At 45.4% G+C, this 27205-nt stretch overlaps 1 protein-coding gene and 1 long non-coding RNA gene across 2 annotated transcripts in view; both read right to left on the bottom strand.

Moving 5' to 3' along the window:
* LOC135982529 (uncharacterized) overlaps nucleotides 1-4605 on the bottom strand; it is a 38710-nt gene extending 34105 nt beyond the window's left edge. Inside the window, exon 1 of the mRNA XM_065589567.1 lies at nucleotides 4505-4605. The gene's annotated coding sequence lies outside the window, so the exon portion shown is untranslated. The remainder of the gene's footprint in view (nucleotides 1-4504) is intronic.
* A 10071-nt stretch (nucleotides 4606-14676) lies between these two features.
* On the bottom strand, nucleotides 14677-26758 carry LOC135982527 (uncharacterized). The gene is made up of 2 exons (XR_010599925.1): nucleotides 23516-26758; nucleotides 14677-21584 (listed from the first exon to the last, which is right to left on the bottom strand). It is a non-coding gene; the product is annotated as an uncharacterized LOC135982527 (long non-coding RNA).
* Nucleotides 26759-27205: the final 447 nt, after the last annotated feature.

The following is a 27205-nucleotide window of genomic DNA, read 5'->3' as shown; positions in this document are numbered from 1 at the left end:
ACTGGAAATGACTTTTAAAAGGAGACTTGGATTATGATCTTGCTTCTTTAAATTCCCTTGAAGCTTCAGTCAGTTCTCAGCCACTTGTAGTAATTTAGTCACCATTATGACAGAGTGGTAGCTATGCTAAAGTTTAGATGAGCATACTTTTTAGAGCACTTACAAAAATTGGCTGTGAAGTCTGCATGCTTGATTGGACTGTCCTGAAAATTACTGTGCATTGTCAGGGTCTGAAGTAGGATTAGAGATCAAAATCTGCAGTTGTGGGAGCAAGGTGTTCCTGAGATAGTCTCCCCAAAAACGCAATATCAAAATTTTGGTTTGTGTCTGTGATACATACACTTGAGGCTCAAACTGCAGCTGTGATCCTGCCCAAAATGATATTTCCTGCTCAGAATTGCTCTCTGCTGGTGTCTATGGTACAATCTGACCCTTTGAAGAAGCAATATTTTAAAAGCCATTTCAGGTGTAATTTGCAACTACAATGTGGCTTGAGTCAACCTGATGATCCAAAGACACTTGAGTATGCGTGGCAGGACTGGGGCTCTATTGCAAGCACCAAAGTTTACAAGCAGCCTGATATCAGATCAGAGTAAGTGGGTGGCTCAAGGTGGGATACACTGGCTGTTGAACCTGAGCACTGCCCATGTACTGTGAATCTGAGTGGTGCCTTGGTAGCTCTGTGAGAACGTTGTGTGTGCACAGGGCCGGTGCAACCCATTAGGCAACCTAGGCGGTCGCCTAGGGCACTAGCATTTGGGGGGCGGCATTTTCTTCCGCAGCGACCTCGGCAGCTGGATCTTCAGCCGCCCCGGTCATCGTCAGCATTTCGGTGGAGGGAGCTGGGGCAGGGGGGCGCAGGGAGGGCCGCCTGCAGCAAGTAAGAGGGGGGCACGCAGGGGAACCGCTCCCCGCCCCAGCTCACCTCCTCCCCTGAGTACGCCGCCCTACTCTGCTTCTCTCCCTCCCAGGCTTGCGACGCCAAACAGCTGATTGGCGTCGCAAGCCTGGGAGGCGGGAGAAGTGGAGCAGCAACGGCATGCTCGGGGAGGAGGCGGAGCAGAGGTGAGCTGGAGTGGGGAGCTGCCATATGGCTCCCCGGGCGGGGTGGGGAGCTGCCGCAGGGGAGGCATCTCAGGGCGGAGGAGGGGATGGGGAGCTGCCGCAGGGCTCGGGGAGGGGGCAGAGCAGAGGTGAGCTGGGGTGGGAAGCTGCCACACGGCTCCTCGGGCCAGGGGGGGTGGGGAGCTGCCGCGGGGGGCACCTCAGGGCAGAGGGGGGAGCTGCTGCGGGGGGGGGGGGGTGCCTCAGGGCGGAGAGGGCGGGGAGCTGCCGCAGAGCTCGGGGAGGAGGGAGGGCGCAAGGTGAAAGTTTCACCTAGGGCGCGAAACATCCTTGCACCAGCCCTGTGTGTGCATTCCTCACAGGGGGCCTACGTTCTTCAGGTGAGGTGCTTCTTCTGGAACCTTTACCCTGAGAACAAAGCTTTTAGTTTAATGGTCACAATTTCAAAGTGCTTGAAAATCAACATACACTGATTTTATGTTTGAAAAATTGTCAAGGAAAATAGAGGTGAGGTTGATAGACTCTAAGCAGCTGCATTAGGGTAATATAATCATGACATGGGCACCTCCCCAGTTTACCGAACAATGAAACAGTGTTTTGTTTTTCTAAAAGCAGGGCCGGCTCTAAGTTTTTTGCTGCCCCAAGCAAAAAATTTTTGGCTTCCCCCCTCCTCCCCTGGGCTCGCGCTCTCTCCCCCATCCCCAACTGCACCCTCCTGCCGCCCCAGCCCTGGGTCACTGGTAACTCGCTCCCAGTGGGGGTCATTCAGCAGGAATTTTGGATGTGCACAGAACACAGACAGGATTGGTTCCCATATGGTTACAGAACTGCAGTAAAGTGGAACAATTTTCAGCTTGTGTGATTGAAGGATATCTGGATGCATATTATAAGACTGTCCTACATAAATGAGGAAAAGTTGAGGTGCCTTTATTATTCTTTTGTTCCATTCTTTGTTTCTATGGGGAATTTGCCAATGCAATATCGTTGTCTTCCTTTTAAACAAATAAAACTAAAAATAAATTAAAAAAAAAACCAATGGCTGTTGAAAATAGCAATTCCAGTCCTAATAACCACTGGGAAGAATTTCTTGCTCAATTTAGTCTACTTTTTCCTACAGCAAGTTACAGTGGATCAGTATATTTGATTTGGGAGAAATGAAGTAACAGCTGCCCAAATTGAGCTTGAGCACTCCTGAATTCTGAGTTGTTCAAATCTGGAAGGCAGGTGCTAGATTCCCTTTCTGAATATTAGCTAAATCTGGAAAATAAAAGTCAATTTCTGCTTCCATGGCTCAGAAGTGTAAATCCTCCTATGTGCCTGGTACTGTATCTAAAGCTGCCCAGGTCCTAGTAGAGCCTCCCCTCCCTTACTTTTCATTTTAAATTCTAATGGGATCCACGTACCTCCCTTGCTAGACTTCAGATAGAGAGGTGCACTGTCCATTTAGTCCACCCAATTCTTTCTTTGGGGGAGGGCCCAGGGCTGGGGTGGCAGGAGATGCGGGTGGTGGGAGAGCCCAGGGCTGGGGCAACATGGGGGTGCAGGGGGAGCCCAGGGCTGGAGTGGGGGCAGCAGAAAACCTAGAGCTGGCTCTGTCCCTACCATTCACAGCAAGCTGCAGCATAAGGTTTCAGGTCCACACTCCTTCCCCCTCCCTTTCCTGTTAATTGCAGCCAAGGGAATGCTGGGAAATGTAGTTCTTTCCCTGCTCCAGGGCAGGCTCTATAGGCAGGGAACTAACCAAGGAACTAGCTCCCAGGGCCCCCTGTTGACTCTCAGCTCCCATGCTGGATTCTTGCGCCCCTGCAAATTTGCCACCCCAAGCAACTGCTTGCTTTGCTGGTGCCTAGAGCCGGCCCTGTCTAAAAGTAGCTGCAACTCTCCTGTAAGGGAATGAGCCAGTGCTAGGCAACCTTAATGACATTAACGTTAATGAAGTTTTGGGGCAATTATATACGGTTGTTCCTGATAATTGTCGTTTTGCCTCAAAATATATATGGGCTTTCACCTATGTTTTAGAAGTGGCTGAAGTGACTAACTTGTTTATCACAAACAAGTTATCACTTGTTAACACTGGGATCTCTTCAGACGAGGCATTCTAGAAATGTGTAAGCTATTCCAACTAATAAACCTACATTTTAAAATCCTACTGAAGAAAATAATTGCATTGGGAAAAATCGCTATATAGTGCAACACAGGGTGCATAGCTAATCAGAACTCATACAACAGTTGCAAATGGAACATTGTTAGTTTGTCAGTGCTATACCAGGTATATGTAGAAGTAGGCAACTTGTGTGCCTAAAACAGAAATAATCCTGCAGTTACTACATCTACAATAAGTTATACAAATAAAAGACTCAACTTAAAAGAAGTCTGAAAAACACTTCTCTTAGGGCTATTCCATTTGTGGTACAGAACACCTGGAAGTCTACAAAAAAAAAATCATAGCTTCACATACGGTCATAACTGTGTTTTAAAAATATCCTCTAAGTGGCACAAGAGCATTTAGCAATAGCACTTCAAAAAAAAATTCCAAGACAGTTTTGCAATTAAGTCCTAAAATTGCACATAGCCTTTCTTTAATTCCAAAACTTTTAGATCTGTACAAATAATCTAAGTGTTTTCACATTGTTAAAATAAAATAGCGACCTGGTCAGGATCCTAAAGATCTGCTTATTGTCAAATTTCACAATCCAAGAGAATAAAGTTTGAACTTAGCATTGTGTTTTAACCTGTGAAGTGAAATGGTCTTTTCTCAAGATTTTTTTAATGGGTCACATCAGGCATAGTAATACTGCAAGACATCTCAAAGCTCGTTTGCTAACAAGTCCATTTCTTACAGATGAAACTATATAAACTTAGGTTTTCCTACTGTATTTTTTCTTTGAATCAGATATGGTCAATATAGTTTTGGTAAAGTTATTTTACTATATAACTTAGTCAAATGAACATTTCCTTGCACCACTTACTACTGCTTTAAATGTCTCTTATAAAAATAAATTCAAATGAGTATCCCCAAAGTGGGGAGGGGGACAAATCATTTTGTAAATGTTTCAGGGTGGTGCCTTAACATACTATTATCACCACAAAAATATGAGGACTGTTGTTGTTTTTTTAAAGTCCTTTAGCCCCCCCCCCCCCCGCCAAATATCTTTCTGTGGTTAAAAAGGCCTCAAATTTTATAATTTCCTCATATCTACTGATGAAAACATCCATTTTTGTGCTACGTTTGTATCATAATAACTCCAATTACAAATTAGAGGTAGGAAACTGTCATAGTCCTTCACAGGTTCTAAACTTTTTTCCCCCAAGGGTGAAGTTTGCCTAGAGCCTATCATGGTATCTACAAATCATTTAAATATCTAGGTAGATGCGGGTGTGACAGGTTCCCCCCTGGGTGCCACCTGGAACTGGGGTACCACTGAGCTCCCTGACTCACCAGCCTGGACTCCCTCTCACACTGTATTGCTGTGACAAGCTGCAAAGCCCTCCACTCTGCACTTTCCCCAGCACACATACAGGTAGGGACACACCCAGCTGTAGTTACATACAGGCTCTCTGACCAGCCTCTGGATAGGAAGGCTACAGCTAAGGTAACTGGCAGCTCCTCAGACACGCACCCCCTCTGGAGTATAAAACCAAAATTATACCATCTTGCACTGCACAGGGAACTGTACAGCATAAGCTCATAAAATTTGCCCCCCTCCCTCAATGTGGAGAGGACTATGCAACAGCCTTTGCCCCCAAGTTATGATTCCCACACTCTTCACTCCAAGTCACAGGTTTAATAAACTTGTTTTTGCTTTATTTAACTACAAAAGATAGATTTTAAAGTGATAAATAATAGCAAACAGATCAAAGCAGATTACTGAGCAAATAAACAAAAAATGAGAACTAAGCTTAATATACTAGATTGGATATGAATAGCAGATTCTCACCCTATCTAAGAGATGACACTAGCAGGCTGTAGATTCTTAAGGGGCAAGCTGCACTTGCTTTACAGCTTGGAATCCCCAGGTGTTTCACTCACAGGCTAGAAATCCCTTCAGCCTGGGTCCAGCACTTCCCCCAGTTGAGTCTTTGTTCCTCAGGTGTTTCTAGGAGTCTTCTTGGGTGGGGAGTGAAGAACACCAGATGATGTCACTCCCTGTCTTATACAGCTTTTGCATATGATGGGAACCCTTTGTTCCCAAAGCTTAGTTCCCAGACCAGTCTGTGCAGGGCCGTCCTTAGCCATAGGCAGAACAGGCAACCGCCTAGGGCATCACGCTACCTGGGGGCACCGCTCTGCCCGGAGCCCGGACAGACAGGAAGCAGTGGAGCATTTAACAGCAGGGCTGCTGGGTCCTAGAGAGAGCCGAATGCAGCACAGTCTGAGGGAGGGGATTGGCTGCTGGGGTCTCTGGGAAGGGAAGGGAAGGGAAGGGGTGGGGGAAGGAACTCACCTGTGAGTGTGACTCTTTCCCCCCGGCGTGAGGTGAGGCAGGCTTGGCAGCTCTGGCACCAGTATCCTTTTCCCCAGGGCCGGCTCCAGGTTTTCTGCCGCCCCAAGCGGCAAAAAAAAAAAAAAAAAAGCCGCAGCAGCATGATTGTGCCATTCCACTCTTCGGTGGCAATTGGGTGGCAGGTCCTTCGCTCCGAGAGGGACTGAGGGACCCGCCACCGAATTACTGCGTTGCAGACCCAGACGTGCCGCCCCGATAGCGGCTGGAGTGCCGCCCTTTGGTATTGACAGCCTCAAGAACCTGCTTCTTAAGCTGGTGCCTGGAGCCAGCCCCGTTTCCCACTTATTGTGTAGCTACATCTGTCATGCTTCCCCACTCCTTCACAATTCTGCAGTGCAATTTCCTTTGTTCCCCTTGCTTTTATCCATAATGGCTGTCCAGTAAAACCACTTTTCCCTGGCTGATGGAATTGATCTGCAAAGGGATTTATTAAATGCAGCATTTGTCAGAGCTGTTTTTTAAAAGATATTTAAACCCACTTGCTTTACTCAAAGGGAATATTTGTGCTTAGGCTTGTGCATCCAGTGTGCCTTCTTGGTGGCTAGTGTAAGAGGTAATAAGATCACAATTATTCCTTTGAGGTCATGGATTAGTCCAGGAGAGGAGAGACGAATTAGGTAGCCCATGCTAGGAGATTCCTTATGCATCTACCAGAGGGGGGGAAGAGAAGAGATGGAGGGCAGGGAATAAGTCAGTTCAGCCTGCTTATGGAGCTACAGCAATAACTGCAGTTGTGTATCCAGTTGTGTATCCCCACTCTATCACTGAATTGTTTTCTTCCTAACCAGGAGTCAGATTCTATTCTATTCATGTTCTTAAAACAATGCCCATCCCTGACTTATGTGAGCCCTGGGGCCTTGACAATTTGTCCCTTATATGGACTAACCTCATTCCTTGGATTTAAGCAAGTTATGTTAAATGATCACATTAATTTACATTTTGATAAAACAGTCAAAGTTTTATGGGTGGGGTAAAACATAGGAGTACTGTTAACTTTCTATAGCACTTTATGCTCTAAAAGAAGTTGGTACCTAACTTCCCTTAGGCTACCACTTTTTCACAGAGGCTTACAAACATGCTTTATTTGGTTATGTTGACTGAACTGTAAAACCCAGCTCAGCCCTTTGGCCCCCACACCAGTCAGCTGACTCCTGGGACAAGGGACCAGGCTGGATCAGAGGTGCTGGAACAATTTTTATAGTGGGGTGCTGAGAGTCAGTGACCCAATCTGTAAACATAAGATGGAAACCACTTCAAGCCAGGGGGTGCACTTCAGCACCATGGGCTGGAATGGTGGTGGTGGAGGGTCTGGCTGGGGCGGCGCATGACTACCATGATGGGGTGAGAGGCTGAAGATCCTCACTGGAGTGAGAGAAGATAGGAGCCCAAATGATTGGACAACAGTATACGATTCACATAAAATAGAATAAAAAATTGAAAAAATAATACATTTATAAAAAGTGCAAAATAAATTTAAAATAGTATTAATGAATAAAATACAAAAATATTAACAGACTTAAAAAAAGTAAAATAATAAAAACTGAAAAATAAAAGAATTGTAAAATACATAAAAACCATAAAAGGGGAAATAAAATTAAAAGAAACTTAATATATATATATATATAAACAACAATAAAATAAAAAAGGAAATACAAGTAAAATATATTAAAAAGGTAAAAATATAACTATTAAGAAAAAACACACACACAAAAAGAAAGAAAATAGAAGTACAATTGTAAAACCGAGGGCAAGAGTCCATGGGGCTTGTGCTCCTATATCATAGGTGAGGAGCTCTGATGTGGCCCCCGTGTCCTCCTCTCTGTCCCCCGTGTGGACAGGGCTAGACAGCAGTCTCATTCCGGCCATGCGGCCACCCCAGCCTGGGAGTGAGGGGCGGCGCCCTCCCGGGCTTCCGGACCCACAGACAAAGCCCGGGGGGAACGACTCCCATTTATACTTGCTGGACACAAGGGCTCTTGCTCTTGTTGTACAGGAGGCTAAGCGACCCCCCTGTTATACACTGAGCAATGCGCTCCAGGGACGAGGTAGCTGGTGGACAGACCCCGCTGGAGCGGGGAATGTTGGCAGGCGCCACTCTGCCTTGGATGGAGTCATCTCCACTTGAGCAAGCGAGACTCCCCGCAACCGCCAGGCACCTCTTCCATCAGTGGACGGTGACCCTGACTCCGGGAGAGACCCCCGGGAGAGCGAGAGAGAGACGGGGTGTCCCTCGGCTGGGCCCCCTGGGGCGAGATTCAGCCCAGCCGCAGCGGGGTACACAAGGTAGTAGGTGGAGAGGGGAAGGAGAGAGAGAGCCAGGCTGGAGGCCTCCGGGCTCTGCTCCCCTCTCTGCACCAGCCTGAGTCCCCCCACTCAGGGCTTTTCCCAGTGTGTACCCAGCTCACCCAACCTTGTGTCATGGGTCCAGGCCAAGCCTTCGGAATGAGGGGAGAGAAAAGGGCAACGCTGCCTCTGCCCAGGCTGTGCAGGGAATCACCCCGCCCTTCTGGAACTACCTCTGGGGACCCAGCTGGGATTGTAGCTCATTGAGACTTCCAGAGCCTGGCCCCATTGCGGTCACTCCATGAGGTAGAACAGAAACACCTGCCTTTAAAATTCAACTGTATCTAGGGTGACCCCACCTGTATTTCAAGTTCCGTAATAGAGGACACTGCTGCGGGGGGAGGGGGTGAGCTTGAGGGGGTATTTTGGGGTGCTGGAGGGGTGTGTGTGTACTGGGAGATGGTATTTGGGAGGTGCTGGACAGAGTGTTTGGGGTGTGTAAGAGCAGGGGCGCCTCTCGGGACCAGGGGACCTCCCGCAGGCATGCTGCCGAAGGCAGCCTGACTGCCGCCCTCAGGGCGACCGGCAGACAGCACTCCAGGCAGGCGCTTGCTGCGCTGGTGCCTGGAGCCGCCCCTGGTTGTCCCCCATAACGTCCATTCTTCTCCCTCCCACACACCCCACGGAGCACTCCCCTTTTCTCCCCCCCCCCCCCAAGGAGCACCCTTCTCTCTCTCTCTCCCCTCCCCTCCCCTCTGGCAGGGCTGGGTTGGGTGAGGGGTTGGGGGGGAGGGGGAGGCTAGCTGGCTGCCTGCTGAGGAATGAAAGTGAAAGTAACTCACTTCCTCGGCAGCCAGCCAGGATTGGAATGGTCACCCGTGGCTGGGCTGGGGATAGCCAGATAGCATGTGTGAAAAATCAGGACGGGGGGTTGGGATAGGGTGAGCAGATGTCCCACTTTTATAGGGACAGTCCCTATTTTTGGGTCTTTTTCTTATATAGGCTCCTATTACCCCACCCCCCCACCCCCTGTCCTGATTTTTCACACTTGCTGTCTGGTCACCCTAGGTGTGGGTAATTGGTGCCTATATAAGACAAAGCCCCAAATATCGGGACTGGCCCTATAAAATCAGGACATCTGGATCTGGTCACCCTAGCTGGGGAGCGCGTCTCTCCCTTGGGCTGGCAGCGATCCATCTCATCCGGGGGGAGCTGCGCAGGGCAGGATGAGCTGCTGTGGCTCCAGGGGTGCCCCGTCCCTGAGATCAGATGGTGTGCTAACTTCACCATGGTCCGTTGGGCTAGCGGTGGTGCCCATTGGCGTGTGATCGGACCTGAGGGTTTGCTGCTGCTGTTGCCACTCTGCACCCCAAGAGGTGGATTTTGGGGTCCTGCAGTTTTCCACCGATCTCCTCCTCTACTGCAGCTGTAGGACCAGCAGGCTGGGGGGTGAGCCAAGCATGAAAGCAGGACTGTGTTGCCATTTAGATTGTCATTTAACAACTTTGTTTGCCAAAAATGCTTGCTAACAATCCCTGAATTCAATTTCTATATATTTTTTTTAAATCAATATCTTAGCCAAAAACAGAAAATTAAGTTGTTGACAATTATTTGTGACAAGTTTGGTTTGGGGCAGGGAGTGGGCCAGTTTTCATCAGAGAAACAAAAAATGTTGACTGACTTTCCTATAGCCCTGTTACTGCTAAATAGAGCCCTCCAACAACTGTAATATGCTCATCCCCTTACTAGTGTATAGAGCAGGGGTCGGCAACCTACAGCACACGTGCCAAAGGTGGCACACAAGCTGATTTTTGATGACACGCCGCGGCGGGCTGAGCGGCTCAGCCCGCCGCCACTCTGGGGTTCCGGTTGCTGCCCCATTGCCAGCCGGGGTCCCAGCCGCCGGCCCCACTCAGCGCCTGCTGCTTGCCTGGGGACCCCCAAGGAACCCCAGGCTGGCAACGGGCTGAGCAGGCCGGCAGCTGAGACCCCCTCTGAGCCACTCAACCCGCTGCCGGCCTGGGGTTCCATTCACTCAGCTGGCAGTGGACTGAGCGGGGCCGGTGGGGGCCTGAGTGGGCCGGCGGCAGGCTGAGTGGGACCGGCAGCTGGGACCCTGACTGGCAAGGGGCCGGCAGCCGGAACCCCAGAGCAGCAGCAGGCTGAGTGCTGCCGGCACCCCAGACTGGCAACGGACTGAGCCACTCAGCCCCCCCGCCAGTCCCACTCAGCCCGCCAGCGGCCCGCTCAGCCTGCTGCCGGCTGAGTGAATGGAATCCCAGACCGGCAGTGGGTTGAGTAGGGCCAGTAGCTGGACTCCAGACCGGCAGTGGGCTGAGCGGGACTGGTGGCTGGAACCCCAGACAAGGATCACACTAAATTGATAAGATCTACATTTTAATTTGATTTTAAATGAAGCTTCTTAAATATTTTAAAAACCTTATTTACTTTAAATACAACAATAGTTTATTTATATAATATAGACATAGAGAGAGACCTTCTACAAACGTTAAAATGTATTACTGGCATGGGAAACTTTAAATTACAGTGAACTTGGCACACCACTTCTGAAAGGTTGCCAACCCCTGGTATAGAGTGACCATATGTTGTACTAAGATTCTCTTGCTTTTTTTCCCCAGTGAGTCAGTATAGCTTTTGCCAGCCCAGAGGTTGGGCAGCCAATGTCCTACGTTTTCACAATGTTTTGTCCAACTTTCATAAAGTAAATACATGGTTAATATGAGTTAAAAAGGCCAGGGACACTTCCTTGTGAAGAATCTGTGTAGAGCCTCCTGAAGCACGGTGATAGTTTTGATTTAAATGGACTTGAACTGGATGAAGAATTGAGGACACTGTCACCAATTTTGCCACATGCAAAATCGGTGATAGACATTGTACAGTTTATTCATACCAGCAAACTTGTTGACATATATCCTAATGTGTACATTGCCACTCGTATACTACCGACAATTCCTGTAACAGTAGCATCAGGAGAACGGAGTTTCTCAAAACTAAAGCTCATTAAAAACTATCTCCGTTCTACAATGAGTCAGGAATGCTTGACTGGTCTTGCTATTCCTGCAGTGGAACAAGACATCACTTTGTCTTTGTCATACAATGACATTATTACTGCTTTTGCAGCCAAAAAAAGCCAGAAAGATTGCTTTTAATTAAAAACAAATCCTTGTTTCAATACCTCTTCATATAAATTTCCAATAAAATGTTGACAAATTAAAAAAATTATATTATTTGCATCATTCTGTCAAATCAGAATTTTTTCTATAGCGCTACTTCTTTAGTGCTAGTCCATCAGCATTACAGTGTGCTTAATTAAGTTAAACTGGGTTTAATACATGCATGTGGCAAGTTTTCCAATACTGTAAGCTTATGTTTGTGTTGTTAAGAGCAAGTCAGGCACAGGGGCACCAGTTTAATAATCCCGCCTGGGACACCATAAATCCTAAGGACGGCCCTGCGTCTGTGGAAAATACTGACATCCCAAGATGGAGTCTAGAGATGTGTGGTCTCATTACATTTCCTTGTAGAGTCATAGCAGCCATTACTCGGAGGCTGTCTGTAGCATTCTTAGGAAGGCTCCCCACGTGGGAGATAAGCTTTTCCTAAGGCCTATTGTTTTTTTCTAATGGTCCATTGCCCTGAATAGGCCCTTCCTCACTCACCATCTAGACTGAAATCATCTTGTCTAGTGGGTGTTACTCAGGTCTAGCTATATTTGAAATACAAATACATAGTCAACATTCAAAAATGATACATGCATACAAATAGAATAATCATTCAGAAAATCATAACTTTTCCAATGACACCTCACATGACTTATCTTGCATAAAATACTTTATAATTATATAATAGCATAATAATATCACTGAAGAATATGGGGTGCAGTGTCACAGTGGTGTTACCCCACTATTTGGACTTAAGGTATCTCAGTACTGGCCTGCTCATAATTATTCTGTTCAAATGTGGAGAAAAGTGGTGTTCCACCCTAAAGGAATTGCCAGGGTATTGCCAGGGTTTTTTCCTCCAACCTGCAGAGGACTCCCCAGAGCAGGCTAATCCTGCTAACCCTTGAAAGGACACGGATAAGGTCTTCTGATCAAGAATAGGCGCACAAGCAGTAATACTTTGAAAACAAGGTCTTATTTATTGGGGAAAAGTTAGATGATTACAGTATATTCAGTAAAATAAGAAGGGAAAGGGAAATAATTACAATGTATCATAGGTAATAAGGCACGGTTGGATTATTTTTAAAGATCACACATTCAATTGACTCAGAAGATTAAACAGACTATGAGACAAATACAGTGTTGCAAGTTGGTACACACTGAACATACATATGCATAAGGCCTCTAATGTAATAAGTCCAATGTTATTATAATGTAACACACAAGTACTCAATGCATATGCATAAAACAGGTCTACAACAAAGCCCATTGACCCAGGTTTAGATATTCATGTAAAAGAGAAGGATAACTAAAACGAGGACCGTTAATTCTCCAAGTTCTACTTCCTTGCCTTTTATTTATAACTGCAGTACCTTCACACCAATAATGGAAATGAAATTTGACTCAAATTTACTTCTTCACATGTCACTTTCTATCATATGTGCATACCATGGTATCTGTAATTTAATCTGATTTTTATATACAATTTCGCAGGTAATTCACACCGAATATATATTCTACTGACCCCTCCTTGCGGGTCCATAATTTGAAATTGGTTTCTGTCAAATTAACAAAATTATGATACCATTGTATGAGAATTGTTCCTGAACTCTCCTTACTTCTCTTAGGGACATACCATCCTATGACAGCACATGAAGAATTCTTATTTGGAAATATGGTCAAATTATCTGATCATGTCATTACATTAGGTCCCTCTATTATTGCACATTGCCATGCTCTTATCACTTTCCTGTATATTTCACCCCTTTTATCTGTAGCATCTCAATCACAGTCTGATGGTTTTGGGGAGGTATGATAATCCAGATGGGTCATTAAATGTCCTTGCCCTTGAGGCTGTAGTAGTCTTGGCCGAGGTTTGGCTCTCAGAGGGGCTGTGGGGTATCCCACCGCCTCGCTCTGGTTCGCTGTCAGTCCTGGTCCAGCAGTAGTGTGGGACAGCAAACACACGGTTACGGGCCTGAGCCCCTAAGCAGGGGCTGAGCCAATAGGTCAGAAAAAGCCCCGGACCCTCAATCTGGGCAGGGCTTTTTCTGCAACCACGCAGTCTGGAGCCTGGGCCCTCAAGCGGGGGCTGAGCCAATAGTTCAGGAACCCAGGCGCCTTAAGCAGGGGCTGAGTCAATGAGCAACAGGTCCCAGCCTCTCTAGCCCAGGGAAAAGGGGGAGTCTGCCACCCAAGGAGTGGGTGGCAGGGGGGACGCAGGCCCTCCCACTCCACTGTGTCCCAGCCTGGGGCCCTAGCAGCAGCGGAAACTCGCTGCTGTCAGTGGGGATCCTGGCCGCAACACACTGACATAGGCTCTGGCAGTGCTGCAGCCAGACTGGGATCGGCTGCCCCTAGGCTACTTCCACACTCCCCCTTGTAGGGTACCTGGGCCAGACTAGTGTCTTCAGTGCTCTCCACCAGCATCGGTTCCTCCGGATAGGTAGCGAAGGGTATGCTCGGCTCCTCCTCGGGGTAGCTGGAAAGGGGCAGGCTCGGCTCCTCCTCGGGGTAGCTGGAAAGGGGCAGGCTTCGCCAGTCCTCCTCAGGGTACCGGGCGAGGGATAGGCTCAGTTGGCCTGGTGAGTCAGCAGGCTGGTCACAGCCTGCTGCTGTCTCCCAAGCAGGAGCTCGGTCACAGACATCTGCTCTCTCCACCGGCTTGTTCTCCATTGAACATTGCAGGCAGCTTTTATACTTCCAGGTCGGCGCCGTGACCTCTGAGGGGCGGGTGCCGGACCCGGTGGCTCCGCCCACGTTGGTGTTAGGGGAGGTTCGGCCCTCAGCGGAGCTGTGGGGTATCCCATCGCCTCGCTACAGAGGCATAAGTAATGGAGCACTTATGAGCATTGTAATAGGTTGTAATAAACTTCCTGTTTTCCAAACTTTGTCCTATAGCTTTTATAGGCCCTATGATAATGGTTATTGCTTTAGCTCTATCATTCTTTTGAATTGTGAACTTACAACTGAATACTATTGACAGTGGTTGTGGTATTAGGTTTGATCCATTGTATTGTTGTGTCTGTGTTTGCCTTCATTGTTCTTTTCATAATCATTTTCTGGGGTTTGATTGTGGTCTCTATACCTGAATCTACCCTCTCTTCTGCACTTACTAACAGATTTGGCTAGTGTGCAATTATCTTTAATCCTTCTAATAGTGCACACTGCCATGGTCGAACCCTATTAATCTATCAAGTATGGTTTCCATTCCTTCATCAGATTTCCACGTACAATTTGAAGGTTGTGGTGATTTCTCATCAGATCTCTGCGACATCAATACTCCCTTTCCTTGATCTCTGAATAAAATATTATATTTGGGAGCATCATCTGTGATGAGTACCCTACCCACATGATTTTGTGCCATAAACTCTATAAACCGAACAGGTCCCATTACTACTTTTATTGCTGTATTCTTTAGTTTTGGAATTATGAAAACACATTCCTCAATACTATTAGCCGAAACCTTATCATTGGGATGGGACTTGGCCCATCGGATCATTGATGTTTTGTCCGAATTCGCATCACTATAGCAGAATCCCATAGACACAAATATCCAGAAGAGTCAAGATGAATAGAACCGCATCTTCTACCATTTGGCTTCCCCTTCTGAAAGATATAAAGAATGAGAGACACTATTCTTTTTCAAACAAAGTTATCTTTTATTTTCGCAATATAAAAACTTAACAGTAAAACAAAATTCCTTTGCATAAAATTATAGCTACATTCTTCTCAATACTAACATCTTTCTTTTATTATTTATCTAAACTATACTAACAATATTTATTTATTATTTTGTCCTTTATTTATTATGTCTATTTCCATAGTTAAGCTTACTTTAATATTTCCCTATCATTAACAATTATCATATATGATAAAAAAAATTCTTCTTAAACATTCCTATAATAATAACATTAAACAAATAGAGAAAATTAAATTGTGCTCCATAACACCTGGTTGTTGACGTCAATAAAACAATTCAGTACTTCTATCACGTCAATCCCTATCATTCTATATTCCACCGCTCCTCTATGCGTAAGACCGAATCTAGCATTCACTTATTTTTGGCCTATTTTAATTGATATCAGCACACTTAATGAATAAAAATTTGTTCTCCCACTACATTTATCACATAAAACTCTTGTGAGGCAAATGGCATTAGATCAACTTCTGTATTGATGTTTAAAATTGATAAGCTTGAGCTCAAATCTACTTGCCCTGAACTTTGAGAATATCCAGCTACATACAGTCTTTGCTTAATGCCAAAAGCTTGACACAATCCCTTTGTAATTTCCCCTATAAAGTGAGGTCCCTGATCTGAATCTATTTCTTTGGGGATATCCCACTTTGTAATAACCTGACCAAAACCCTAGCTGGGGTTAAGGCAGTATTATTTCTGGTAGGGATTGCCTCTACCAACTTAGTAAAAGGATCCGCTATCAACAAACAATGTTGGTTTCCCTTTGCAGTTTTTGCCAATGGACCAATAAAATTGATTTGTAACCTAACCCATGGACTCTCTATTCTTTGATGTCTCAATGGTCCTGTAACAGGGTGCTGGCCTAAGAGGCACTGAACCAGCCCGTTAGTTCAGAACCTGCTTGCATAGCTCCCATAAAGGGGAACTGACTGGAGCTGGCAGGGTGTGGCTCATTAAAGGAGCCTGAGAGCAATCACCCGTGAGCCTGCTGAGAGGAAGGCCTATAAAGCTAGCAGGAAGGAAGTAGGAGGGGGGAAACAGGAAAGTGAGGACTTGTTACACCCAGCTAGCTGTAAGAGCAAGCTGTTCCCTAAGGGGCTACCTGACTGATATTGAACTGTATATAGCTGTATATGTGGTGGTGGGAAGAAAATACAGGGAAATAAAAGGGCACTGGTGTGTGAAAGAGTGGTCTCCAGTGAATTTGTTCTGCAAGCAATGAAGCACTCGTCTACAGGTCCTTTCACTATTTTTGTGTCTGCATTATTTGCTGCACAGGGTAAGCAATTGTTTACATACTGTTCTACATCTGCCCTCATATTTGGACACCAACCTGCCATTTGTAGTCTGTCAAGGGTCTTGTATATTTCCATATGCCCATAATCATGTACCAGTGAGATAATTTCAGTTTTAATTTCTTTTGGAACTACCCAGACAGACCTATCATCATCTGTTTTGGTAGCCAACACCAGTTCTGTTTCATGTTGCCAAATTTTCCATTCTTGGTGTTTTTCTTTTGATGCCAATTTTTTATTTCAGGATCTTTTTTTCTCTGTTCTATTCTTTCTCCTTCTCTTTTAGCGATTGGGATTGTGGCTGCCATACTATCCCCTGTTTGGCTCCTTCTTTAGCTTGTTCATCTGCCTTCTTAGTCCACTGAGCTCCTTCAACATTTTTCTCATGGGCTTTTACTTTTCCCATAAATAGTGGCTGTGTCCTTTGTTGTGATAAATCCCACAAGTATATCAACTTTTCAGCATGAGCAATGTATTTACCATCTGCTGATTTCATGCCCCTCTTTTGCCACTGAGGCATCCAAGTCACTATTGCTCTCAAAACCCATTCAGAATCTGTGAAAATAGCCACAGTTTCATCCGCTGGCATATTTTCCAATGCTACCACTACAATTTCAGCAGCTTGTGCTGAATGAGGTACGCACTGTTCCTTAAAAACCTTTTCATCGGATATTCTTACTGCTGCATACCGTGTAAGTGCCTTGCCTTCCTCGTAAAAGCTTGAACCATCCACAAACCAAATTACATCTACTTTATCAATGATCTCGCTTAAAAATTGCTCCATAGCAATTTGCTTAGCCATTCATCAAAGTGGGTGTGATTCAGCTCTGGGAAAGATTGAGGAATGAAATCCTTCTGAATATTTTATTCATTTATTTTTATTTCTGCACCTAAGCATTGGATGGACAGCTTCAGCATTTTAGTACCAAGTTAGCAGTTTGATTCTCAGATCTGGACAGCTCTCCTCTGTTTTGTTGGTGTTCACTCAGAGGGGGAAGCCTGGAGATATTTTAAGCCATCTGCTCTTATTTCCTACCCACTCAAACCCATGGTAGAGCCAGAATTTTTCAATCATACATGTCACACAATGAATCAGAGCCAGGGTAATTGCAGCTGGGCTTGGGCTGATGGCTGTATTACACTGAAATAGGACCGAGACAAGACAGTAGACTCTCTGTATGTGACTGATTGTCTTCTCACAATGTGGGGCACCACTGCTATGGTGCCACCCACCCTCAGTTATAGCCCATGCTATCTTAGGAGAGGAGCTGACTAAGTATCCCTTGGAGTGGAGTACATGCTACTCTGATACATGCATTTTATTATCCATTCTAACAACTCAAGCTAGTAAACACACCAAAATGTGGCATACTGAAAACAGCTACATAAATAAAACAAAGATATAGCCATTAAGTGAAAGCATAAAAAATATGCACCAGAGGCCCAATTTAATAACCTACTCCCATAGACCACTAAATCTTCAGGGAAAGCCGCTCTCAAAAATGAAAACATCTGCCAAAACACTAGCAAGCTACGGATTTTTGCAGTCCACAAAACTTTACCTCTTGCATGCATATTATCTGCACACATAGCTCAGCTTTAAGATACTAAACAAATCTATGAGTCAACTAGAAATAGTCATGCTCTCCTTGCCAATATTAATACAGTATTTTCTGATACTGGAAAAGAGAGTAAAAGGCATTCACTCAGGCTTATACAGTTTCTATGGGATGTCAACACTTAATTTGATTAATACTTCACACACACAGAACAGTAAAAATAAGTAATAAAGTGACACAGACAGCAAACAAAACTGACAACACTGAAAATACAAAAGGAAGTAAAACATCAAGTAGTTGGTGGTTGTTATATGTATTATAAATGAGTGTTTTTTGAAAGTGCAACACAGCCCTTTCAGCCCTGTAGAAAAAGACAAAGTTCTCCCGGTTTCACATTGTAATTCGTGTGTTTCACCAACTCAGACACTCTGAGGGAGTAGGCTCATTAAGTTTCTACAAGTGAGGGCCTTAAGTAAATGGAGCACATTAACACATGGCTTTGGAGTTTGCAGACAGACCCCTGCTTCAAAAAACTTGTAAGTAAAGTCTTTGTTCTACAAAACACCTAGCACCAAGTGCTTGCTAGTTTCTATTTATGAGTCAATGGGAGTACTCTGAAGAGCCAGAACTATACCAGATAGCAAACATCTGGCCTTAATAGTTTTCAGTACCTCTCCCCAAACAAATTCTGCAACTTAATGGACATCACTTGTCTGGAGGCATCTCTCCTGGCCACCCCAGCCCTGGAGCTGGGCTGGGATGTGACAGGTTAGAAAATACAAGAATGATACTGCAAATCAAACTTTAAAGGTATAAAAGATGTTTCCAGACAAAACTAAATCCAAACATTTTAAGCAGCTGGTGGAGGTAGCATTAATTTTAGGAACTAGATCAGTGGTTCTCAAAACTTTTTTTTCACAGACCACTTGAAAATTGCTGAGGGTCTCGGCAGACCACTTAATGATCTTTCCAAATAGTTGTTAGCTAACTATTGTAAAGCACTTTGAATAAAAGCACTATATAAAAAAACCTTAATAATAATTAAAGTTTTTTGTTCTACAAATAAAAGCACACAACTCATATTTTAATATCAGTAGTCTTGCCTTTCTAATGCGATGGATGTGCCCTCTCTCCCGTGCCGCAGCAGCCCCCAAGGGCTGGGCTGGGGCTGGGAAGGAGGGGAGTCTCCCTGCCACAGCAACCACCAAGCTGGACTGGGAAGCAGCGGGGTCTCTCCCTCTCTTCCCTGCCGTGGCAGCCCCTGAGCTGGGGCTGGGAAGGAGGGGGTTATCTCCCCCACCTAGGGTGACCAGACATCCCGATAAAATCGGGACCGTCCTGATTTTTAGTTGTTTGTCCCGCGTTCCGACCGATCTCTGGTCAGGATGCAATTTTGCTCCGCCGGCAGCACTCAGCTTTTTACGTGGATGGCCCTTCATTCTCTCATGAGCGGCCACCCAGGCTCTCACCTTAGAGGGATCTGTCTGCGGACCACCTGAATGGAGCTCGCGGGCCACAGTTTGAGAACCTCTGAACTAGATTAATTAATCTATGTACCAGTTAAGCAATTCTGAAATGCCATCCAATGCAAAAGCTAGGCATAAATAATACATTGTCATTTTTGTGATTATAGAAATAGTTATTAAATGTGATTTTAATGACAGTTTTGGAGAGATGATTTATTTGGATTCTTTAAAAAAAAAAAATTACTTATTCTCAGAACTACTTATCTACGGGGATCTCCTTTTTGAAAAAATAATAGCAGTTGTATATAAAGCACATCTCAAATCCTGTTTCTACTTTTTCTATTCAGTTGGCTTGACTTGACTTCTGTACAAAATTCAGGTACAATCAGTGGTAGAATAATGAAAATTAGGCTAAATACATTTGATGATCGGCAGAGAGAGGTAAAATCCTGCAAAATGCATATATTTGTAAATGGCATACATGGGGTAATCTTCAACATAGTGACAAACAAATATGACATTTAAAAAGTAACATTTAGGCTGTGTCTACACTGCCACTTTCAGCGCTAAAACTTTAGTCTTTCGGGGGTGTGAAAAAACACCCCCCTGAGCGACAAAAGTTTTAGCGCTGAAAAGTGCCAGTATAGACAGCGCTTTATTGCCGTGCTCCCGGCAATAAAGTTACCACCGCTTGTTGAGGGTGGTTATTTTTTATCGCCAGGAGAGCTCTCCTCCGGCAACAAAGTCTAACTACACTGCCCATGTCACAGCACTGCCGCGGCCACGCTGTAATGTGGGCAGTGTAGACATACCCTAAGTTAAATCTTTCTTATTGGTATTGTGGGGGTTCTCTCTCTCTCCCAGCCACTGCCCACAGCTCAGCTGGGACTCCCTTGTCCAGTCTCTCCCAGCCGCTGCCTTCCCGCTGCAAAGTTTGCAGCCCCGCTGGGGCTGCCTGGGACTCTCTTGTCCCGTCTTTCCCAGCTGCCGCTTGCACACCGCAGCCCAGCTTGGGGCTGCCTGGGAGAGAGACTCTTTCCTGTCTATCCTGGCTGCCTGGGAGAGGGACTCCGTCCCATCGCTGCCGCTTGCACGCCGCAGCCCATGGGCTGCCTTGCCTGGGAGAGGGACTCCGTCCCATCTCTCCCTGCTGCCACAGACCAGCCCAGCTGGAGCTGCCTGGGAGAGAGTCAGACTCGTCTCTGATTCACCGCTCCCCCGCCTCCCCACCTCACCCACTGACCCCCACCCATCCCCTAGTCTCCCCACTCACGCGCACCCACCCCCTATTTCCCCCACCAAGCCCACCAGCTCACCTTCTCCACATTCTCTGTCTGCAGGGTTAGGACGCAGGAGCAGGCACCTGATTATTGGAGCCACACTGCGCGGCTCCAGTAATTAGGTGCGCAGCCCTTCATTGCTTCATGCGCAGGCCGCACCTTACAGGAAACTATGCTGGTAGTAGCCAGTTGGGGCACAAAAGGTTGTCCTACTTTGGGTATGCTAAAGCTGGGGCTTGTGCTAATGCTTTTTTAAGCTGTGCAAAAGCTACCTGCTGTTCTAATCCCCATTCCCAGTTATTACCCTGTCGGAGCTGGTAATTTTTGCAAAAATTCTACCCTGTGTTTATCTGGTGATCATCCCTCTTGTCCTAACGTTACTCCTAAGTAGTTTACTTGCTGTTGGCATATTTGGCCTTTTTCTGGACTAACCTTAAACCCTGTTTCCTTTATTTTCTGCAGTACCAAATCTAATATTCCTAAATTTTCTTCCTTAGTTTTTGTGCTTAAAAGGATAATATCTACATACGATATGATGTTATCCTTATTAGGCATGTTATCCCACATTTTGTTCATGTACATATGGCAGATAGCAGGGCTGTTACGGAAACCTTGTGGGGTTCGACAGAAACGGAACTGTCGTCACCGGAAGGTAAAGGCAAACTTATACCAGGAGTCTGGGTGTAAAGGGATTGCAAAGAATACACTGGCTAAATCTAGCACAGTGAACCATCGTGCTCCTCCTATAACAGAAGCAATCACTTCACGATACTTTGCTACCACTGGAGCAATCACTGGAGTTACCTTATTCAATGGCCTAAGATCAATGGTTAATCTCCAAGTTTTACCATCTGCCTTTAAAACTGGCCAAACAGCTGCATTATTCGTGCTTTGTTGCTCTACTATTACTCCTTGATCCAAAAGCCCTTGAATAGTCCTCATTAAACTGGGTTTTGCTTCCTTAGGGTACTTATACTGTCTTTGAGGTGGGGGATCTGGTCCAGTAATGAAGACTTCTGCTTTTATTTTTCCACATTCTGCCTTACTGGTTGTCTAAACTTCCTTATATTTCTGAGCTATCTCCAAAACTTCTGCTGGCCAATTAGGCCATTTTATCTCTTCAACAGCCTTGATAGCAGCTAACCTATACCCTGCCTCAATAACAACTGGTTGATCTTCTGTTCTGATCCTATTAGAAGGTATTTCCGTAATACCTTATTTACCAAATCCACTGTCACCTCAAGCTTACCTAGAACCCCGACCAGGGGTATTCTATTTGCTACCCAAGATCCATAAACCTGGATATCCTGGACGCCCCATCATCTCAGGCATTGGCACCCTAACATCAGGCTTGTCTGGTTATGTAGACTCTCTCCTCAGACCCTACGCTACCAGCACTCCCAGCTATCTTCGAGACACCACTGACTTCCTGAGGAAACTACAATCCATTGGTGATCTTCCAGAAAACACCATCCTGGCCACTATGGACGTAGAAGCCCTCTACACCAATATTCCACACAAAGATGGACTACAAGCTATCAGGAACAGTATCCCTGATAATGTCACAGCTAACCTGGTGGCTGAACTTTGTGATTTTGTCCTCACCCACAACTATTTCACATTTGGGGACAATATATACCTTCAAGTCAGCGGCACTGCTATGGGTACCCGCATGGCCCCACAATATGCCAACATTTTTATGGCTGACTTAGAACAACGCTTCCTTAGCTCTCGTCCCCTAACGCCCCTACTCTACTTGCGCTACATTGATGACATCTTCATCATCTGGACCCATGGAAAAGAAGCCCTTGAGGAATTTCACCATGATTTCAATAATTTCCATCCCACCATCAACCTCAGCCTAGATCAATCCACACAAGCGGTCCATTTCCTGGACACTACTGTGCTAATAAGCGATGGTCACATAAATACCACCCTATATCGGAAACCTACTGACCGCTACACTTACCTACATGCCTCCAGCTTCCATCCAGGACACACCACACGATCCATTGTCTACAGCCAAGCCCTAAGATATAACCGCATTTGCTCCAATCCCTTGGATAGAGACAAGCACCTACAAGATCTCTATCAAGCATTCTTAAAACTACAATACCCACCTGCTGAAGTGAAAAAACAGATTGACAGAGCCAGACGAGTACCCAGAAGTCACCTCCTACAAGACAGGCCCAACAAAGAAAATAACAGAACACCACTAGCTGTCACCTTCAGCCCCCAACTAAAACCTCTCCAGCGCATCATCAGAGATCTACAACCTATCCTGAAAGATGATCCTTTACTCTCACAGATCTTGGGAGACAGACCTGTCCTCGCTTACAGACAACCCCCGAACCTAAAGCAAATACTCACCAGCAACCACACATCACTGAACAAAACCACTAACCCAGGAACCTATCCTTGTAACAAACCCCGATGCCAACTCTGTCCACATATCTATTCCAGTGACATCATCATAGGACCTAATCACATCAGCCATACCATCAGGGGCTCGTTCACCTGCACATCTACCAATGTGATATATGCCATCATGTGCCAGCAATGCCCCTCTGCCATGTACATTGGCCAAACCGGACAGTCTCTACGCAAAAGAATTAATGGACACAAATCTGACATCAGGAATCAAAATACTCAAAAACCAGTGGGAGAACACTTTAACCTGTCTGGTCATTCAGTGACAGACCTGCGGGTGGCTATATTACAACAGAAAAACTTCAAAAACAGACTCCAACGAGAAACTGCTGAGCTAGAATTGATATGCAAACTAGACACAATCAACTCCGGTTTGAATAAAGACTGGGAATGGCTGAGCCATTACAAACATTGAATCTATCTCGCCTTGTAAGTATTCTCACACTTGTTATCTAACTGTCTATACTGAGCTAGCTTGATTATCACTTCAAAAGTTTGTTTTCTCTTAATTAATTGGCCTCTCAGAGGTGGTAAGACAACTCCCACCTGTTTATGCTCTCTGTCTGTGTGTGTATATATATCTCCTCAATATATGTTCCATTCTATATGCATCCGAAGAAGTGGGCTGTAGTCCACGAAAGCTTATGCTCTAATAAATTTGTTAGTCTCTAAGGTGCCACAAGTCCTCCTGTTCTTCTTTTTGCGGATACAGACTAACACGGCTGCTACTCTGAAACTTTTCAAGCTTACCTAATACATCAACACCTATTTAAATTCATCAAACCAAACTACTTCTTTATCATTTTCTCCCTAATTGAAAATGAATTGGAGCACTAAATGGTACTCTACTCATTGCTTCATTAAATCCCTGCAGCTTTCTGACTATTACAGGAGGTCGAAATAAATTCTTATTATTTGTGCTAACTAAAGAAAATGAGGCACCTGTGTCTATTAACATATTTTGTCCGAACGCTCCCCTAGTAAACTTCATATATGCAGTGGGTGTCTCCCAGTCATCCATTTGTAAATGTGTTACTAAATTAGCATGATCTTCTTTTGCCAATATTGGGGAGATATGGGGCGCTCAGCCTTCCTATGCTTGATTTTGAGAGTGGAATGTAGCCGTGGGCATGCTCCTTTTATGATTTGCCAGCCATCAAAGCATTTAGTCTGTGGGAAGCCCATCAATTTGTTCTTTAGGTTCATACTGTAAAAATTCTTTCCAAAGCCAGTTTCTTCCTGAATCACCTCTTTTTTGTTCAGAAGGAACAAACCTTCTATTCCTATTTTCTTCTTGCTTCAATCCTTCTCTATTTTGCTGGTTCTGCTGATTTCCTTGTCCTCTAGGACCATTATTAGAGAAAGTTACTACTGATACTTTCTCAGGTTTTCCTTTCTGGAATGACTTTGGAGGTGGCATTGTCTCTCTTTGTATTTCATAACGTTTTTTTTTACTTTATCTTCTATAATGTGTAGAGGGGTTTGCACAAGATTGTAAGAGACCATCGCCATTCTGATCATTGGATCAAAGCCTAGCATTAATGCTTTTAAACTGTGAGGAATCATATATCAACTGATATCCCAATGAGATGATTCCTGCATGTTTGTACAATAATTTATTTCTAGTTTCTATATTTCTATACGGTTCAGATCTTTCCTTTGGTCTTTGCTTCCCCTGTTGAAACCATACCACTGGATATTCTCCAGGAAAGAAAAACTTCAAAATTTCTCATCCTATTATATCAGTATCACCTTCTCCTCCTCCCTGGATGTTGTAAGGAAGTCCAGCAAATTCATCTGAATTTAGGCATTCTTTTATTAATGCAGAGAGATCACCTCCTGTTAATCCAGGTATCCCTGTTGTCTTCGCTAGCCATCCGATCACTGTGTTCCTGTTCAAAGGACCCAGGGATTTTCCTAGAGCTTTAATTTGCTCAGGGCTGTTGGGTCTTTCCACTCTCCTGTACCCCGATTCCTTGTGCAGAGTTTTAGTTACTGAGGAGGTAATAATTGGAGCTACGGAAGGTGGTCTTCGATATTCTTCCGGCTCTTCCCATGGTTAGTTATAAAATTCCAGAATGGACTCCTTGGGATCCTCATAACAAGGAGGACCAGGCTCGCTGAAAGCAATTCCAGGCCCCAGGGCCAGGGCTGTCCCTAGGGCGGTGTGGGGCCCGGGGCGGAAGTGATGAATCTGTCACATTTGGGACCGACCCGTCACCTCTGGGACAGACTGCGCTAGCCAATTGCGCCAGCCCGCGGGTCCCCCCAAAGCATGCAGCCCAGAATGGTCGCCCCGATTCGCCGTACCCTAGGGACGGCTCTTCCCACGGTGGAATAGTCAATGGGCCCCCTAGAAAGGCCCGCCTGACATTTGGGTGGTGCTGCGCTGGCTGGTGCCCAGCGAGCTGCTGGGTGCGCTCATCTGGCATGGCCAGGGCTTCCACATGCCCGCGTGGCTGCCTTAGCCACCGCTAGTACCACCCTGCGCGCGTCTAGGAGCCCTGCGGCCTGCCTGGATGATTTTAAAAGGTAGCGGTGTCTGGGGGCCCCCAGGCCCTTTTACATCGCCCAGGCCCTTGAGCAGTTTCCCCCTTTGCCCCTCCCCCCCGTCCCCAGTCGGCAGGCCTAAGGAGGACCCATATCTTCTTCATCAGATTCCACCTCTTCACCACTTAGGGGTTTTATTGCCGCTATAACTCCTTTATTGGCTTTCAATTCTTCCTTTGGTGCACAAAATCTTCCTTCTGCATGCTTCATAATTTAATTTTCTCCTTTTTTGTGTCTGAGGTGATTAATTTCATTGCAGCTTCTCTATCTAATGCCTTTTGTTTCCATTCTTCAAATTCTACTGTTAGCTTCTTTTGCTCTTCTTTTATTTCATTTAGTTCCTTCTGTGACTCAACAATCCGGAGTGTTTGAGTCAGAATAGTGGCACTCAGTGTATCGGTTTCTACTGTTAGATTAACTTTTTCTTTTCTTAGTTCTCTTAGTTCCTTGAATGCTTTATTCATTTCTGTATCTAGAGTTGTGGCTGCAAGCAGGAGTCCTTGCAAGGCAACTCGTTTCTTTTCCTTTTTTGCTTGGTTCCCTTGAGCGCAAGGCTGGTTAGGTTTAAAAAATTAATGTATAATCTTACTTTGTTACTAACTCTTGAATACAACAATTGAAACCATTGTAGAAAAACCTAGATTACTTTCCATCACTTTTTTGCAGTTCATCAAGCTTGGAATTAATCATTTAACTTTTGGAAACATCCTATTAGGGCAAGGCCCTGTGAGTTTATACTGCACCTGCCTGGGGCTCTAGGGGTGTTACCCCACTACAAATAATAGACTAGAGAATGATTTTAAACAGGAGTGAAACCGATGCTTTCAAGTCACTTCCATAGTATTGCCAACCCCAAATGTTTAAAAATCAAGAATCAGGCTCACCAAAAATCACGAGATTGGCTTTAAAATAACGAGATTATTTAAAAATAATAGATTTGGTGGGATGTTTTATTTACATTCTGCTTTTTGAGCTTTTAAGGTGCACTGGGGTCACATTTTGAAGTTTCTCCATAGCCACAATGGCTAGAAACTTCATTTTTCTGAAAGAATGAAGGCTAAAATCATCACATACCATTTGACTCCAGGAGCTGGGGCTTTAAGGAAAACAATAATTATCATGAGACTCATGACAAAATCATGCGAGTTGGCAACACTGCTTTCACTTCTGTTTTAAAGGCTAGTTACTTTCCAGAAGGCTTTTAAACACAACACTACAGTGACTGAGTTGCAGTTTCCACAGGAGAATATATTAAATGAAACACCAAAAAAATTCCACGTTTTAAAGTTGAGGAAAAAATTGAGTCTTCTGAGGTATATCAGGGCCACTGCAGGCAGGAAAGGAAAATAAACAGGCACAGGAGCTCTGGGCAGCTCTTCCTCTTGAAAGAAAGTTGGAGGGTCAAATCTTCTAGTTCAGGGGTCGGAAACGTTCGGCACGCGGCTCGCCAGGGTAAGCACCCTGGCGGGCCGGGCCAGTTTTATTTACCTGCTGATGTGGGAGGTTCGGCCGATCGCGGCCCCCACTGGCTGCGGTTCGCCGTCCCGGGCCAATGGGGGCAGCGAGAAGCGGCGCGGGCAAGCGATGTGCTGGCCACGGCTTCTCGCCGCCCCCATTAGCCCAGGACGGCAAACCGCGGCCAGCGGGGGCCGCGATCGGCCAAACCTGCCACGTCAGCAGGTAAATAAAACTGGCCCGGCCCGCCAGGGTGCTTACCCTGGCGAGCCACGTGCTGAACGTTGCCGACCCCTGTTCTAGTTCTTAATCAAGTAACGGTTCTATTGGCATCAGTGCCTACACTCACAGATATAAACATCACAGTGAACATGTGATAACATGTGTGGTCAATAACTATACACTTCATACTTAAATATCTGAGCCATCTTATTC

The sequence above is a fragment of the Chrysemys picta genome, chromosome 1 (assembly GCF_011386835.1).
Source record: "Chrysemys picta bellii isolate R12L10 chromosome 1, ASM1138683v2, whole genome shotgun sequence".
In the NCBI taxonomy this organism is placed as follows: Eukaryota; Metazoa; Chordata; order Testudines; family Emydidae; genus Chrysemys; species Chrysemys picta.
The sequence above is the reverse complement of the archived record's forward strand: the minus strand, read 5'-3'. Positions and strand labels throughout refer to the sequence as shown.